Source organism: Dryobates pubescens, chromosome 2 (genome assembly GCF_014839835.1).
Source record: "Dryobates pubescens isolate bDryPub1 chromosome 2, bDryPub1.pri, whole genome shotgun sequence".
NCBI lineage: Eukaryota > Metazoa > Chordata > Aves > Piciformes > Picidae > Dryobates > Dryobates pubescens.
Genome location: NC_071613.1, coordinates 18,055,480 through 18,073,915, shown reverse-complemented (window position 1 = coordinate 18,073,915; position 18,436 = coordinate 18,055,480). Strand labels below are relative to the sequence as shown.

At 45.4% G+C, this 18,436-nt stretch overlaps 1 protein-coding gene across 3 annotated transcripts in view; it reads right to left on the bottom strand.

The window, feature by feature from the left end:
• The window catches only part of MYO1B (myosin IB), a 147,216-nt gene that overhangs the window by 127,995 nt on the left and 785 nt on the right, over positions 1 to 18,436 (bottom strand). The window lies entirely within an intron of this gene.

Below are 18,436 nucleotides of genomic sequence, written 5' to 3'. Positions count from 1 at the left end.
TAATGGAAGTGGCACAACAAGAGCCCCTAAACCTGAACCAAGCCTGGGAATGAGGAGAAATTCACATGGAAATGCAAAACCAGCACTGAACTATGGTAACCAACCAAAGCTGAGTCAACTCTGCTAAACAAACAACAGAGCATTTATTTTAAACAAAACTACTGGACAAATATTTTCATAGAGAAAGATGCTTTTACTCTTGAAAGTTCACCTTCCTGATCCTCCCAAAACATTTTGAACATTCCCAAAATCTTTTCAGAGGTGTCACTACAACTTCTGCAACCCATTAAGGCAAATACTTTCAACTACCAGTCTTGCCTCAATGACCTAATTACTTCCCATGAAGCAAATAATACTCAAATAATTTTTGAAGACTGGAAAAGGGAAAAAAAGGTCCTTCTTAAATATGGAACTTATTAAGTATTGGGTTTGTAGCCAAAGGAGGGGGGAAATAAAAGCTAACATAAAAATCCTAATATGGGCAATTTCAACCTAAAATTTAAGTTCTAAGTAGTATACCTCATGTACCATTGTGACTGACATACCACCTACCACACTTCATGCATCACAGCTTGGGAATTTCATGACCAAAAGCAGCCAATCCTATCAAGAAGGTTTATGTATTTCCAAGGCACATTTTGGAGAAGAGGTGCACAAAGACACTACATAGAATGGTTTGGGCTGGAAGGAACCTTAAGGATCACCTAGTTTCAACCCCCGTGCCTTCCACTAGGCCAGGCTGCTCAAGGCCCCATCTAACCTGGCTTTCAACACATCCACAGAAGGGACATTCACAACTTCCCTGGGCAACCTATTCCAGATTCTTCCTCCAACATTCCCTGAGCTCTCCCACACCTGCTTACCACTTGAGTCTTGCTCCAAATTTACCCCTCTTGCACCTAAAGCAAACATCAACAGCATTGTAAAACACCTCCCTTCTCTCTAGATTGTTAAACTGTTCTTCCTTACTTTGGTCTCATACTTAGGAAGTGAGACCACTTAACACATTTCCATTCTCAGGAAAATACAGACGATAAATCAAGCTTTGAAGGGTTACTGAATAATGTTGGAGAACATGCTTGTAGGATCATAAAATCAGAATTGTTTCAGTGGGAAGAGATCTTTAAGATCATCAGGTCTAACCTTCAAACTAACACCATCATGGCCACTAAACCACATCCCCAAGTGCCATGTCCACATGTTTCTTGAACACCTCCAGGAATGGTGACTCCACCACCTCCCTCAGCAGCCTGTTCCAATGCCTGACCACTCTTTCCCTGAAGGAATTGTTCCTAATGTCCAACCTAAGCCTACCCTGGCACAATTTCAGGCCATTTCCTCTCACTCTATCACGTGATAGTAGGGAGAAGAGACTGACCCCCACCTCACTCCAACCTCCTTTCAGGGAGTTGTAGAGAGCAATGAGCTCTCCCCTCAGCCTTCTCTTCTTCAGACTCATAAAGCCCAATTCCCTCTGCCACTCCTCACCAGACCTATTCTCCAGACCCTTCCACAGCTTCGTTGCCATTCTCTGGACACATTCCTGCACCTCAATGTCCTTCTTGTAGTGAGGGGCCCAAAACTGAACCCAGTATTCAAGGTATTCCAGATGCTTTTATCCACACACTCCCACCTTACAGGTAGCCTTTTACAACTGTTGTATCTACTCGCAATGCCTGGGATCCAAAACCTTCTTGTTCCTCTTGGCTGCAAGGATGGCAAATTAGAAATGTCACTATTCACAGCAGTCTTATCATCAGACAACCTGAAACAAGAGCTAATGAAAACTATAAAGAGAAGACGCTGCAAAGAATAGGTAAACCCCCCAAAGCCTCATCCAATTAATTTCACGCAATCCCTAAGAATGAAATGAAGCAATGCCCTGTTCATGCCACATTACAGAATCATCCAGAGTTTTCTACAGTAGAACAGCAACAATTGTCAGCAGCTTCCTACAGATGTGCCCTCCTTAGCACACGTTTTGGAATGATCCCTGGCTGCAGAGGTTGATTGTTTTTCTTCTTTCATTGCATAGCAGCCAAAAGGCAATTTGCTCACCACCAGAACTGACACACTGGATATACTCACAGAGGCTGCAGGCTCTGATTACCAAAAACAAAGCAAACCTTTGGTTTCACTACAACCAAACAGCTGTACAAAACAATAGATTCCTACAATGATTTAAGTTGGAAGGGACCTTAAAAAGCATCTAGTTGCAATCCCCCTTGTCATGGGGAGGGACACCTTCCACTAGACCAGGTTGCTTAAGGCCCCATCCAACCTGGCTTTGAATACCTCCAAGGAGTGGGGTTCCACAACCTACCTGGGCAATCTGTTCCAGTGTCTCACCACCTTCACTGTAAAGAATTTCTTCCTAATATGCAGTCTAAATCCTCCCTCCTCAAGCTTCAAGCCATTGCCCCTCACACATCACTTGTAAAAGTCCCTTACTGGCTTTCTTGTAGGCCCCCTTCAGGTACTAGAAGGCTGCTGTAAGGTCACTGAGTTAACAATTGCAATGTGCATCAGTAATTCAGTACCAGAGCTCAAACCAATTCCACATTCTGTGTCTGATCCTGAGCCCCTGGCAGCCTGCAATTACACTTATCCACTCATTCCCTTTTTTCTCTGTCAGGGAGCAATCAGACCACACAGAGAGAGACACTGACAGGCCACCGCTGCAAAAAGCAGCTGGGACACAATGTAATTATGTGAACAATGCAAACCCAACAGGCACTACAGCCACCTCATACTGCTCATGACACGTGCAAGCACCAAATTAGCAGAAGGCAGGGTTTAAATTCATCCTGTTCTGCTGCCCAGCAATCCCTAAATGGCACTGGCTTGTGGCTGATGCTCAAAAGGTTCAAGTTCCTTGGAAACAACTTAGAATCACAGAACTGTTTTGATTGCAAAAGACCTCCAAGATCATCAGCCCAATCATCATCTAACTCTGCCAAGTCTGGTGCTAAACGATGTCCCTCATCATAACATCTCTGCCTCTTTGAAACACCTCGAGGGATGGGTATTCAACCACTTCTCTGTGCAGCCTCTTCCAGGGCTTGACAACCCTTTCAGTGAAGAAGTTTCCTCTAATGTCCAACTTAAACCTCCCCTGGTGTAACCTGAGTCCGTTTCCTCTCATCCTATCACTTGTTACTAGGGAGACCAACATTCACTTGGCTCCAGCATCCTTTCAGGGAGCTGTAGAGAGCCAGGTCTCCCCTCAGCCTCCTTCTTTCCAGGCTGAACAACCCCAGTTCCCTCAGCTGCTCCTTATAAGATCTGCTCTCCAGACCCTTCACCAGCTTCATTGCCCTTGTCTGGACACACTCCAGCACTTCAATGTCCTTCTTGCAGTGCGGGTCCCAAAACTGAACATAGTATTCATGATGTGGTCCACCAGTGCTGAGTACAGGGGCATTGTTGGGCACACTACTGCTGATCCAGGCCAGGATGCTGTTGGCTTTCTTGGCCACCTGAGCACAGTGTTGCTCACGTTCAGATGGCTATCAACCAACATGCCCAGGTCTTTCTCCAAAAATGGACACAGAATTAGAGTTGTTTTGCAAAACAGCAGTGTGCGTGAGTTAAGTAAACCTTGTGTTGGTTCAGCAGGTAAGCTGAGGCAGACTCTGCAGGTGAACTATTACAGTGACCATTTCATTGAAAACTGGATTTCCTGACATCAGCATGTATGAAAAAAAGTTGGCATTATTCAAAGAAAACCCTGGCTTTCCCTCCAGATCCCCTCACTCTTCCAGTCTCCAGATGCTCTGGGGGAGCAGTGCGCCAGCATTTCCTATCTGCTGCCCAGCTGCTGTCTGCTAGAAACAACTGCATCCTTCTTCTGCCCAGCTGTGACTGCCACAGGTGTTGTTCTGTCACCATCAACATGCAGAAAGAAAAGAGCATGCAGAAACAGCACAATGTTGCAGTCCACCATTCCTTCCTGCAGGACCAGGGAGTTGAGAATTCTGACAGACAGATTGCAGGCAGGAATGTTAATAGAGACCACAACAGCAGTATGAGCACTCTTCAAAGAACTGAAGTGCTTCCTCTAACACTCCATGTTACTTTTCTTTCAGTTTGGCCATCTGAACATCTTCTGAATTCCTTTTCCTTCCACAGTCCCACTGAGTCAATCAGTGTTTTTCAATCTGAAAAACTTCCTCATTTGGGGCTTTTGAATAAGTTATTGTTGCCCTCAGCACAAGAGACACATGGACTGGGTCCAGAGGAGAGCCACCAAGATAATCAGAGGGTTGGAGCATCTCTCCTATGAAGACAGGCTAAAGAGTCAGCCTGAAGAATAGAAAGCTCCAGGGAGACTTTAAAGCTACATTTCAATATCTGAAGGGAACCTACTGGAAGGCTAGGCAAGGAATGTGTAGAAAGGCTTGTAGTAGTAGGACAAGGGGCAATGGTTTGAAACTGGAGCAGGGCAGATTTGGGCTGGACATAAGGAGGAAGTTCTTTACAAGAAGAGTGGTGAAATACTGGAACAGGCTGCCCAGGGATGTGGTTGATGCCCTGTTGACATTCAAGATCAGACTTGATGTGGCCCTGGGAGTCCTGATGTAGTCGGAGGTGCCCCTGCAGACTGCAGGAGGTTGGGACAAGATGACCTTTGAGGCTCCTTTCAAAGCCAATGCAATCAGTGCATCTGTAATGGGAACAGGTTGCCCAGGGAGGTGGATGCCCCCTCCCTGGAGGTGTTCAAGACCAGGTTGTATGAGGCCTGAGAAACCTGGTCTGGTGGAAGGTGTCCCTGCCCATAGCAAGAGGGTTGGAACTATTTAATCCTTAAAGTTCTTTCCAACCCAAACCATTCTATGATTCCCTTTGGTTTGGCCAATGCCTGAATTGTGGCAACTGCTGGGACGTGTGCAGAGGGCATGATTCCTTAGCCGACCAATTGCACACTGCAAAGAACAAAACAACAACATTCCATGCATGCCAAAAGAAAACATCCTGCAGAAGACAGCCCTCCGACATGCTGGTATCTACAACAGAGGAATACTTTTTAGCTCATATTCAGGGCTGAGTTCTATTGGTTGAATGATAGGTAAGAAAGGGTATTTAAACAGCTGCTTCCAGCAAAAGAGCAAGACTGGGAGGCAGGGATTATGTCAAGGACTACAACTTCTTCTGTCAAGGGCTTCTGGGACTTCTTCTGTTAAGGACACTCTAAGACTCTGTAATGCTGGAGATTCTGCAATACTGTAATAAAGGACTTCTGAGATTCTCTACTCTCTGCATTTCAGGAATTCTGTTGTGGAACAATAACAGGGTTCATGCCTCATTCGTCACACATATGCCCCCATGAATTGGGGGATACTATACGAACGTCTTCCGAATTCCTTTTCATTCCACAGTCCTCCTGACCACATCTGTGTTTTTCATACTGAAATATTTTTTTTCATTTGGGGCTTTTGAACGAGCTAATGTTTCTCACATCTCACCCACCAAGCAAGAGCACTCGGTTGGTGCACCTTTATTTTCTGCAGGCACTGAAGGTTACACCTGTATGCCAGATCCCTTGGGTAGCTAACAACAAACAGCCCTGGTAAATTGCAAAAGTAAAATGTGGTGTATATTTGTGCTAGGACGGCAGGAATGTTTGCATTCAGCAACAGCTAAATGGGAACAGCTCTTTAGCAAGATCAGATTAGGGCAGAATTGCATGCCAGAGACTGCAACTGAGATGACAGATTTGTCCAGCAGAATTCCATAGGAGGAACGAAAGCTCTGCTGGCTCCTGCCACCAAACGCCACACTCTTAGCTGCAGATTGGGCAATTCTCAAGAAAGAAAGGCCACTCAAAGTCCTGCTGAACAAACAGCTACAATCATGTGAAATATCATCTTTTAGTAGTTTAACAACAACAGAGGCTTAGCTGCAGGTCAGTACGCCTGCCCGCGCAGCATTAATCGGTGCACATGAAGAAGTGTACAAAATGGTCACTGGGACATTATCTCCTCCTGGCACAAACAGCATTGGGAACTTGCTTCATTAACAGGACTCAGGTCCTTTATAAATGGCAGAAGGGAGAGGTTTGCTTGCTGGACTTCTTTGGTGTTTGTTGAGGGGGCAGTGTTGGGGTTTGTTGTTTTCTTGGGGGGGTGGTGTGTTTTCATTTTACATCAGCTTGGTTACAATCTATGCTAAGCAGTAATCAGTTGTAATCAAGCCCCCAAAAGTGAGACATGCCTCTTGTGTGTCTCTTTTCACACCCTTTGTCACCAGACTACACACCACACTCTTGTAAAAGGTGCACAGTGCCTTGCCACAAAACCAAAACAACCTGATCCAGACGACACAGCTTATAGAATCATACAATGGGTTGGGTTGGACGGGAGCTCCAAATGTCATCTAGTCCAACCACACTGCAGTCAGCAGGGCCATCCTCCATTAGAGCAGGTTGCTCAGAGCTTTGTGGAAGATCTCCAGGTATGGGGCCTCAACTACCTCCCTGGGCAACCTGTTGCAGTGTTTCACCATCCTCATGGTAAAGAACTTGTTCCTAGCATCCAATCTAAATCTGCTCTTCTCTAATTTCAAACCATTGCCCTTTCTCCTATCACTGCAGGCCTTTGGAAACAGTCCCTCTGCAGCCTTCTTGTAGCCCCCTTCAGGTACTGGATGACCATTATTAAGTCTCCCTGGCACCTCCTCCAGGATGGATAATTCCAGCTCCTTCAGCCTGTCCTTGGAGGAGCGGTGCTCCAATCCCATCTGATCATTTTCGTGGCCCTCCTCTGGACCCACTCCATGAGTGAGACAAATTCATGAGCCTGAGGGAAGGAGTGAGGGGCTGTGTCCGCAATCCCTTACGGCTACTCTCTGCTGCTCTTGCATACTAGTTTGAATTACATTGGCATGGATATTACCTTCTGTAAGAGACCATGGCTGAATCTATTCTGCTGTTTCTCCATGACATTCCCAGTAGCACAGGTTCTCAAATTACTTCTAATAATTATTTTGTAACCACAACACAATAACTGCCACCAGTAACTGCACTCAGGGGTTGACCTATTTCCCAAGTCAACCTGCAGCTGTGCTTTAACTCATCCAGGTCAGTCATACAGTATGCTAGCTTGAAGAAAAGCTTTTTCTTCAAGCTTTTTCAAAATATGTCTGGTACTCCATTTTTATCTTGTTTTTACATAGAATATGAATACATAGAATACATAGAATAAACCAGGTTGGAAGAGACCTTCAAGATCACCGCGTCCAACCCATCAACCAATCAAACACCACCCAAACAACTAACCCACGGCACCAAGCACTCCATCAAGTCTCCTCCTGAAAACCTCCAGTGATGGCGACTCCACCACCTCCCCAGGCAGCCCATTCCAATGGGCAATCACTCTTTCTGTATAGAACTTTTTCCTAACATCTAGCCTGAACCTCCCCTGGCGCAGCCTGAGACTGTGTCCTCTTGTTCTGGTACTAGCTGCCTGGGAGAAGAGACCAACATCCGTCATTTTGGATTAGCAACAGGGAAAGGGGTAAAGGCTTCAAACTGGAAGGAGCTCAATTTAGATCAGACATTAGGCAGAAGTTCTTCCCCATGAGTATGGTGAGGCACTGGAACAGGTTGACCAGAGGTGTTGCAGAGGCTTCAAAGTTGGAAGCATTGAAAGACAGATTGGATGGGGCCATGAGCAACCTGGTTTAGTAGTTGTCCCTCATACCCATGGCAGGCGGCTTGGAACTAGATGATCCTATTGACAAGCCTCAAATATTATAGGTGTGGAGTAGCCTTTTCTGTAAATGGTTATTCTGAAGTCTGCTAATTATTTTTTTTCCAAGTTACTTCTGTTTAATGGGGAGAACACCTTGGGCTCTTTCAATCCATCTGGAAATAAGTATTCACTAACAAGGCTATTGCAGTCCAAAATTCTGGTTGAAGTCCCACTGACTTCAGCAGAAAAAGGATCCATGGTGGTTTCTGACATTTAGGCTTTTCTTAGTCATTGCCTGACCACAGAGTTTTACAACCATTCCAGGTCCACGTCTATAAACACAATAAAATACTCAGGAACAAAGGGGGTGTCCTCTTGTCACATACTTTGCTAAGATTCTTTTGAACCTTTTTCAAGAGGAGCAAAATGTGACTGCAAAACTCCAAGTTCTCCAAGATCTAGATGCCTTCTACCCCTCAACCAAAACCATTTCATAGATTCATAGAATGGTTTAGGTTGGCAGGGACCTTCAAAAGCATCTAGTTGCAAGCCCCATGCCATGGGCAGGGACACCTTCCACTAAACCATGTTGCTCATCCAGCCTGGCCATGAACACCTCCATGGAGGGAGGCATCTACCACCTCTCCAGACAACCTGTTCTAGTTTCTCACCACCCTCACTGTAAAGAATTTTGTCCTAATCTCCAGTCTTAATCTGCCCTCCTCAAGCTTCAATCCATTCCCTCCCATTCTATCACTCCAAACCCTTGCAAAAAGTCCCTTCCCAGCTTTCTTGTAGCTCCCTTCAGGTATTGCAAGGTTGCTATAAAGTCTCCCTGAGGCCTTCTTTTCTTTAGGCTGAGAACTGTTAGACTTGACAGCATTCTTCAGACAATGCAAAGCTGCGAGTACAGAACATGAACACAAGGAAAACACCCTCATTTTTTAATAAGAAAATCCCAAACCCACAAAAATTAGCTTTTACTACTGAATATCCGAACTCCACTAAGCAGGGAATGCCCTTTTAAACTGATTATCTTCATCTTTTAAGCTGCTGCTGAAAGCTTTCTGCGGATTTTTTGGGATCCTGCCCAATCCAAAGGTCATGTTTGCATAGCTGTTGCAGAACAGGGGCAAAACTCCCAAGGTAGCACTTGTTTATTTTGGGAGATCTTCTTGTTTGTTGTATGTTGCACATCAACAGCTCACTACTGCACCAGAGCCTAGGTTTAGAACATCCTCCCAGTAGCAGATCCCCACAAAACGCTATTTGAAACCTACCAGTCCTCACAAAGTCAAAACATTTATTTCAGCTGAGGTTTAACTCCTTCAGAGATGATCCAGTGATCAACTGTAATTTGGATCACTCATTTATATTTTACTGTAATATGATTTTCACTTGCCCCTCCACACACTGCCACTTCATGCTGCTCTCTGCCACTTTACTCTGCTCTGGTAAGACCTCCCCTGGAGACCTGTGTTCAGCTATGGAGCCCTCAACACAGAAAGGATATGGACCTGATGGAGTGAGTCCAGAGGATGATAAGGAAAATGATCAGTGGCTGAAGCACCTTTGCTACAAGGACAGCTTGAGGGAGATGGGGTTTTTCAGCCGGGAGAAGAGAAGGAGTCAGGGAGACCTAATAGCAAGCAGCCTGAAGGGGCCCTACAAGAAGACTGCAGAGGGACTGTTTCCAAAGGCCTGCAGTGATAGGATGAGGTGCAATGGTTTGAAATTAGAGAAGAGCAGATTTAGATTGGATGTTAGGAACTAGTTCTCTGTCATGAGGGTAGTGCAATACTGGAACAGGTTGCTCAGGGAGGTAGTTGAGGCCCCATGCCTGGAGATCTTCAAGGTCAGGCTTGACAAGGCTCGGAGCAACCTGATCTAGTGGAGGACGTCCCTGCTGATTGCAGGGGGGTTGGACTACATGGCCTTTGGAGTTCCCTTCCAGCCCAAACCATTTTATGATTCTACAAACAAGCACACAAGCAGACAGCAAGACTTGCTCTCCTCCAGTCAGTACAGGAACCACATATCCCTGATTCAGGCAGAAGAAATCTGTCTCATAGTAGAGAGATGTCTTCATACTATAGGGTTAAAACACCAGAGCAGACAGTAGTCTTCTCCGGTGTTTGTGTGCCCTGCCTGGTAAGCAGTGGGTGATAAGTCTTGAAGATATGCAGACTATAAAACAACAGAACAGGTAATGCCACAGCTTCACTCAGCTGCCAAGAGCAGAAAGAAAAGCAACCACAGAAAGCCATCAGGGCAGTCGGTAAACCAGACTTAAAACTGAGCACCAGCAAACACAAAGCTAATCAGGAGCTTCAGGAAATCCACATCCCAGGAGAGGTGTTAGTGGCCCTATCTACTCCCCCATCAAGCCACCCATGATAACTGAGCATACCTGTAACTCCTAGAGCATCTGGCAGACACCATGGCACTACCATGAGCTACCCACAGGGCAGTCCCCATGCATGTGTATTCTCTCCTCCAAGCAGCACATCTGGGTTACACTAAAATTTTCTATGCGCTGTGGATCGTGCTATGGGCCATCAGCTTCAGGTGTCCCCACATAGACCCAGGTGTCCTTGTCCATCGCGGCTGAGGGACAGTGCCCAGACCTCAATTGAGAGGGTGGCCAGGCAGGGACAGGCTGATTTTTCCACACAACTATAAGAGCAGCCAAGAACAGCTCTTCTATGAGGACAGGCTCAGGGACCTGGGGTTGTTCAGCCTGGAGAAAGCTCCAGGGAGACCTAATAGCATCCTTCCAGTACCTGAAGGGGGCCTACAGGAAGGCTGCAGAGGGACTGTTTCCAAAGGCCTGCAAGTGATAGGATGAAGAGGAATGGATTGAAGCTTCAGGAGGGCAGATTTAGACTAGAGATTAGGAAGAAATTCTTTACAGTGAGGGTGGTGAGACACTGGAACAGATTGCCCAGGGAGGTGGTGGATGCCTCCTCCCTGGAGGTGTTCAAGGCCAGGTTGGATGAGGCCTTGAGCAACTTGGTCTAATGGAAGGTGTCCCTGCCCATGGCAGTGGGAACTAGATGATCTTGAAGGTCCCTTCCAACCCAAAACACTCCATGAATCTATGAATATCTGCCCAAACCCAAGTTATAAAAGCACCTATTTATGGGCAGAGGAGGCTTAGATAAATGAAGTGTACTGTGTAGGCATCTTTTCTTGTCTCAAGCATTGAGCTATATCCAGAGTGTCGTCTTTTTCACTCTCAACAGTCATTTTCAGTAGGATATCTGTAATCACAGGACAGAAGCCCCCAATTTTTAAATCAGGTTATCTTTTGCTATTCCTGTGCATCTCTCACTAAGATTTGTCTTGAACAGTGGGAGCAGTTCAAGAAGCATGACCTTTCCCACTCTTGTCTAGATGGCTCTGAAGTTAGGAGCCAGCAGACAATGTTTTTACTAACATCTAGCATGATAAGCAAAGGCATTTCCAAATGAAATGTAACATTTCACAGATTCAGAGAGGGACACCTTCCTAAAATATCAGTAGAAACCATCTCCTTCCCACAGAGGGAAAAAGGGCTGGTCTCTAACTCATTGTGTACCCACAGGTCCTGAGGCTTCTCTCACTTCCTTTCTGTGAGAGCTATCATCTGGCAGTTTTAGGAAGGAAAACTGTCTTTTCACATGAGATCCAGGCAAGCTTCCCATGTCAGAAATCTCTTATGAGGTGTGAGTTGCTCCAGCTCTACCTTTGCTGGCCAGAAGACTTTCCGTGGTTTCTTCTGGCGTGAACTTTGTTTTAACACAGCCTTGCACTCTTTGATCACTGAAGGTAATCTCCAGAGCCCCTTTAACTCCTGCAGCCATACAGTCTGTGAACGGAACAATGGCAATGGGAGCTCTATCTGTTCTGTATGTTCAAAATTAGTGCCAAAAATCACTGCATCACGCAGTCATGACTACCACACTCCAGAGGTGGATTTTTCAGCCTTCTAATGGTCCATGAGAAATAGCTCCTACAGTGAGCCTCGTTTCTAGCCTAAATTTTTTCACAGTCTGCTAATATCTATTTCTCCTTCCTTCTGGTAATGCTAATGGGGTTTTGTTTCTAAATTACAGAATCGCAGAATATATTTGGTTGGACGAGACCTTCAAGATCATCCAATCCAACCTTTCACCCAGCCCTGCAAGGTCAACAGCTAACCACATCCTTTTTGCTCTCCCAGGAAAACCTTCGGAGGGGATCATCTCCACAGTCATCATTCTGAACAGAACACAGCCTGTACTGCTCATTTTCCTTTCAGTGGCTCACCCATCCCCCTGACTATTCTGACAGCTTCTTCATGTCCCCACTCCTATTTGAGCCCATGTTTGCTGAGCAGGGTTAACCAAAGCTGTAGAGAGGATGCCAAGTGCATCATGGCAGCAGTATTTTCTCACCATGTCCACGAATATTCCTTCAGAGAGCAGGATTTGTTTTGCTCTTCATCCTCTCTACTGTGCTTTGCTTCTCCAGAGTTTCATCTGGAATCACCACTTCCCAAGCTTACCCTGCACAACTAAGCTCCACCAGTCACAGACCTACCCTCACACATTAAAACTAGGAAGGGTCTCCAGACACTCCAGTAGCCAACAGGTTACAGGTTTAGCTGTAGGTTTAACTTTTTGCTTGTAGGTTGAACTACTCCCCAAAATAAGCTGCCTTTCAACCCCTACTATCTTCCTTCTGCCCTCTCTCCAAGCCTCTCCTGATGAAAAAAAAGGTAGAGCAGCTGGTATTCCTGCCCAAGTTAGACATCCCAAATGTTCATTCTTTCACATTCAATAAGTATGAGCTCCTCTAGAAAAAAAAGCTTTTGTCTCCACCCTGGAACATGAAGTTCTTAGCAAAGCTTTTTGGTGGACAGTTAAGTGGTCCCCAGAGTCCCAGAAGAAATGGCACCTCTTCATCTCTAAGCCAGTCACCAGAGCTGCTCTGTTAAGCTGTTTATTTTCTTCCTCAGAGGAACAATGGAGAGAATCAATACCAACTTCACACCCTTCAACACCTCTACTGAAAGCACAACCAACTTCTCATTACAGCGACATCCAAAGAGTCCTTAAGACTCTTTGATCTAAAAGGACTCCTTTAACCATCCTACAAATTGCTTTAACACAAAGGCATTGAAATCCAGAGGCTAAGTGCAACTTCCTTTGCTCCCGCTTTCCCCAGGTACAGAGTTCAACACTTTATGACGCAGTGGTTTCCTTCTTTCATTTCTGAGGTGCAGATTTGCAAACATCAGTGGAAAAGATTAAAGCACAATTATCAGAAGATGACAAACACCCTGTTACGCAAAAAACCTTGTTACCTGAAGAGTTATTCATACACCACTATGCTCTGGTGGATACAAGGAAGAAAGACCTCCACAAAAAAAAATACACAGAATCATAGAAGCATTTCAATTGGAAAAGACCTTTGAGATCATTGGGTCCAACCATTCTCTAACTCTACCAAGGCTGGTGCGAAGCCATGTCCCTCAGCACCACATCTCTGCCTCTTTGAAACACCTCTAGGGATGGGGATTCAAACACCCCCTTGGGCAGCCTGCTCCAGTGTTTGAGAACCCTTTCAGTGAAGCTGTTTCTTCTTATCTCCAGCCTAAACCTCCCCTGGTGCAACTTGAGGCCATTTCCTCACTTGACACTTCCTCTCAACTAACAAGTGACAGGGTAAGAGACAAACATCCATGGGGCTCTAACCTTCTCTGAGCTATAGAGAGCAATGAGGTCTCCCTTCATCTTCCTCTTCTCCAGACTAAACAGCCCCAGTTCCCTCAGATGCTCCTCACCAGACCTGTTCTTCAAGCCCTTTACCAGCTTTGTTGCCCTTCTCTGGACACACTCCAGCACCTCAATGTCCTTCTTGCAGTGAGCAGCCCAGAACTGAATCCAGTACTGGGTGTACTGGCTACAGTACCCAGTGTGGCCTCACCAGTGTCAAGTAGAGGGGAACAATCACTTCTCTGGTTGTGCTGGACATATTACTGATCCAAGCCAGGATGCTGCTGGCCACCTGAACACACTGCTGGCTCATCGTCACCCGGCTGTCAACCAACACCCCCAGGTCTTTCACTACTGGGCAGCTTTCCAGCCACTCTGCCCCAGGCCTGAAGAACTGCATGGGCTACATGTAAAAGAGGAGAAACATTTCCAGATGTGGCTGCTCTATACCTGGTTTTCTTGCCATTGCAGTAAACCCTGCAGTTGAATTACTTTTATTTCTAATTCAAAGTACTCCCGGTATCAATTTTGAGCACAGAAACTATAGAAATTATGGTCAACTACAGAATAAAAGGCAACTGAGAGTGAAAAGCAAGAGAGCTTGCATGCAGAACATGTTTGTGGGCCCAGGAAATTTGTACCAGTGCTGACCAGGCTGCGGTCACCAGCTTTTAAACACTGCTTTCTGATGACAGCAGGGAAAAAATAGTTTATCTTGGATGTTGATTTAGAAAACCAAGAAAACAAATTCTGAGAGAGCAGCACCCACCAACCCTTCTGTTACTCAGTACCCACTCGTAATTCTCTCCTGTTTTTTTCTGTTTCCTGTATGCTGCCTCTTTCTTCCTGCTATCTTTTCTTTTCATGGCCCTTTTGCCCAACAGCATAAAGATTTCTGCAAGGTTCAGACCCTCAAAAGGGCTTCTGCTTCTATAAAAGTGGGAGAACAAGGCCAAGTTTCTTAGTGCGCCCACACCAAAGCAACTACAAGGCAGCACTGCACAAAGTCAGGGGACAAGGCAATTCTCTCAACCCCAAGATACACTTACTCCCCATCCCTGCAATGGAAAAAATCTTTGTGACAGGAAATGTTTCTCACCCTTGGTCCTTGGAACTCTGGATATCAGGATTCCTTATCTGGGGCCTTCAGCCTGTTTGCTGAAATGTCCAATCTGGCTGCTTAGGCTAAACACCATCTCTTCACTGCTTTCATCCCAAAGGCTGGAGCATCAGTGTGTGTTTTCCACTGGAAACAAAGGATGCTGCTCCTGCCTCCAGAGTCCCTTTATTCCTTCTACACTGTCCTCATAAAAGGATTCCCCAACCAGTTTGCATCTGAGAGGGCTTAATAATTCTTCTTCATCTCTGATGCTGTGTTTGGATACTTCAGCCTTTCCCACTGAAAGACTTTCATCACCACAGTCACATTGCTAGACCAAGAAAAGAACATATTTACCTGTTGATATCAAGTGGAAAATTTCCCAGTTACAAGGAGCTGGGAGAGACAGAAAGCTATGCCACTAGCTCTTGCATGAAAAAGACAATCTAGATGGTTCTAGCCCTGCACCTGGAGGATACATTAGTCTAAAATCCCAAGTCTGCAAGCAACTCCAAAGACTCCACAGTTACTTGAAAGAAAAGGAAGCAAAAGATGAGATAAACCTGCTTGGTTTTGCAACAAGTTTCTTCAAAAACAGAGCAAAGGACCAAAAATGGTAGGAGTCACTGGAAATGGCTGTGTGTACCATAAAGCTCTACTCAAAGAAGAGTCTGTCACAGGTCAGGCTGGTCCCTGAGGATCGAGCCAGGAATTTCACTGTTACCTGCCTCCCGGCTACAGGATACAATTGCAACAAGCACGGATACATCAGTAGCTTCTGGAGGATTGGGGATGCATATCAGAGATAAGTAAAGAAGAGGCCACTGGGTTAGAGACAAAAAACCAGCTTGGCCAAAGGCAAAAAGGGGTGAATGTCAGGATGAAGATGCCCGTTCCTTTTCAGTGGTGCCCAGTGACAGGACAAGGAAGAATGGGTATAAGCTGGGACACAGGTTCCACCTCAACATGAGAAGAAAGTTCTTTACCATTAAGGTGACAGAACACTGGAACAAGCTGCCCAGAGAGGTTGTGGAGTCTCCTTCTCTGGAGACTTGCAATACCTGCCTCCATGGGTTCCTGTATGACCTGCCCTAGGTGATCTTGCTTTGGACTAGATGATCTAGATGATCTCTGAAGATGCCTTCCAACCCCTACACATTCTGTGAAAAGAGTTAATGTCGCTACTGAGGTATGGAGGCTGGAAACCCCAGAGAGGGTCACAGAAGGTCCTCTTTTGTTTGCTTAAGGAGCAGAGGTACTTCTCCTAGTCAAAGGGGGGAAAAAAATCTTACTTCTTTTATATATTTTTATGAATGTGAAAGGACATGGAAGGATTTTGAGACTCCCACCTTCTTCTTTCCCACCACTCTCCTCAAAGATGGGGCTTAAGTCCAAGAGAAAGAAACCAAAGACACCAAAATCTGGAGTCATTTGCTCAAAAGAGCAAAGCTTTCACAATCTACAACCAAACTAGGACACAACTGTAGAGGGTGAATGTCTCAAGCCCACCAGGACAGATTCACAAAAAGACCCTTGTTGCAGTTCCAGCATCCTCTCTAACAGCTACTTCACAGCACAGGACAAAGAGTTGCAGCCCTTTCCATCATCCCATCAGCCCCAAAGAAAAATCTGTACTTTTTTTTTTTTTCCAGTCTAGGAACTGCAACACAAAAGAAAATCAATGTTATTCTTCACTGCTTCTTTATGACAAAACATGCCTTGATATTAGTTTATACATCAGAAATCAACCTCTGGTTTCCTTCTTTTTGAAGGACATGAATGGAGAGGTTACATAAGGGTGTAATAGGAACTGCTACTTCCTTTCCCAGTTGAAGAGAAAAAGCTGTGGATCAGGTTACAGACTCAAGGGCTCTGGTCATCACTAGGGCAGCCTTCCTAAATTTTTTGCCAGTAGTCCCCCAAGGAACAGGAGAAGCTGCTTAGAAGGCTCTGAGAATTTAAAAGGCTCGAGTACATAACTATTGGGAGGGGGAACTCTTTATTTTTTACTTTAATCAACTTCAGGAAATTCCCTAAGCTTGATGCATGCAATCACTCAAGTCACCATTTTCCATTCATTTCAGTTTGTCTTTCATTAGCACAAAAAAGGATGAATGAAACAGAAGGTAAGGTTTACAGGATGGTCTACACATGAGCTGCACTAGGCAAGCTTGGCACATGTAGCTTAACTTTGGCAGTTTCAGCTCTGACTACATAGGGCAAGCAAAAGGAGGAAACACACAAGTGTCCAGAGTGGCCTACACAAGCACTAAGCTGTTCTCCAAACCATTCCACTCATGCTTTCTTCACCTTCCTCTCCCATTCCCAAGCCACTGTGATTACTGCTGCTGAAGGAAGATGAGATCAGACTCCAACACGAGGAATTTCTGTTCCCACAGAGCTCAGAGGAACGAGATGAGCTCAGAGGATCATGTGAAGCAAGTCCATGACACTTCCACGAGGCAGAGTATCTCCAGTACGTTGCCAGCAGTTTAAGAGTACACAGTGGGAAAAATTAAGGGCTTTGCTTATGTTTCCAATTTTTCTTTCCCACTTCCTCCTCTCATTTGCCAGACTTTTATTTTCTCTTCTCCCAGAAGCACCAGCAGGCTTGCAAAGTACATTTGCCCTTCTAAAAGGAATTGCATCAAGGCGTGCACAACGTTTGGAAGGGCTAACTCACAGAACTACACTAAACTACTTGTCCCCTGGCATAATTTCCTCATTGAGTTCTTCTCCAGAGAAATTACAGAATGATTTAACATGATCTCTTGTTAAAAAAAAAAAAAGGGGGCATTTTTCTGTGATCTAGGATGCTTCCATTGGTTCTTTCACCTCCACCTTGCAGAACACTCAGTGTGTTTGTGGTGCCCATATGGAACCAGAAGCTTTTAAGATGCCCATTAAAGATGCCACCTAACTCCACATAGGTGTTTCCAGAAACGCCTCTCCTAAGGATGGGGGTGGAACTTGTGGTAACCCAAACCACCATGACGGTCATCTCCAACACGAGTGGTGGCCACACTTACGTTGCTCTGGAAATAAGGGGAACGCTCCAACCACACCACACCTTCACAAGAGAATCGAGCCAGAGGCAGCAGGCTGCATTAAGCACTACATTAAAGACATTTCTAAGCTTAAGCCTGGGAGGACTGGAAATAAAAACACACAAAGAGAAGAATGTCCTTACCTTTAATACATTTAAAAGCAGCCAAGCCCTGAACTCTACTTTAACAGATGGATTGGGCTACTTCTGTTCCCCAACACCATGAACTTTTGGGGGAAGCCTTATTTTTGACACAGGACTTGACAAAGTGATTATTCATCCAGGGAAGGATAGGCAGACAGCTTGTTGCCAGCCTTAATTCACAATTAACAATAGGATAGCCGGATATGGGAAACTCATGATCTGACATAAAACTCCAGAGTCAGCCATTTCCCCTCATCTTTACATTTTCCAGCGCTGATTTCTAACCTGCATACATTTTAACTAGTGTCTCCAAAATACATTCTAAGAGTAGTTAGCTTTTACTTCATTACTGTCACGTCTGCCCTCTAGGATAGTGCATAGCAATTGAATCAGTCACATCATCTGGAATTGCAAAGGTTGAAATCTCTCAGAAAAGCAAGCAGGGTGCACACGGACATATGAGCACACAGGTACTGTGGGCAAAACGAGTGAGTACTTGGTGATGGTACCAACAGCCCTGCTCCCTGCAGGCCTTGCAAAGATGGCCATTGTTTTCCACAGGGAGTCTGGCCGCTCCAAGAACAAAGAGATGCCCATCCCAAAACACAGCAGATGTCCTACACCGAATCCCAGCTGGCTCAGCCTCCATAGGAGCAAACAGACGGTCTGAGTTGGGAGGCTACAACAAACCGTCCCCTCAGGGAAGATCTCTGGG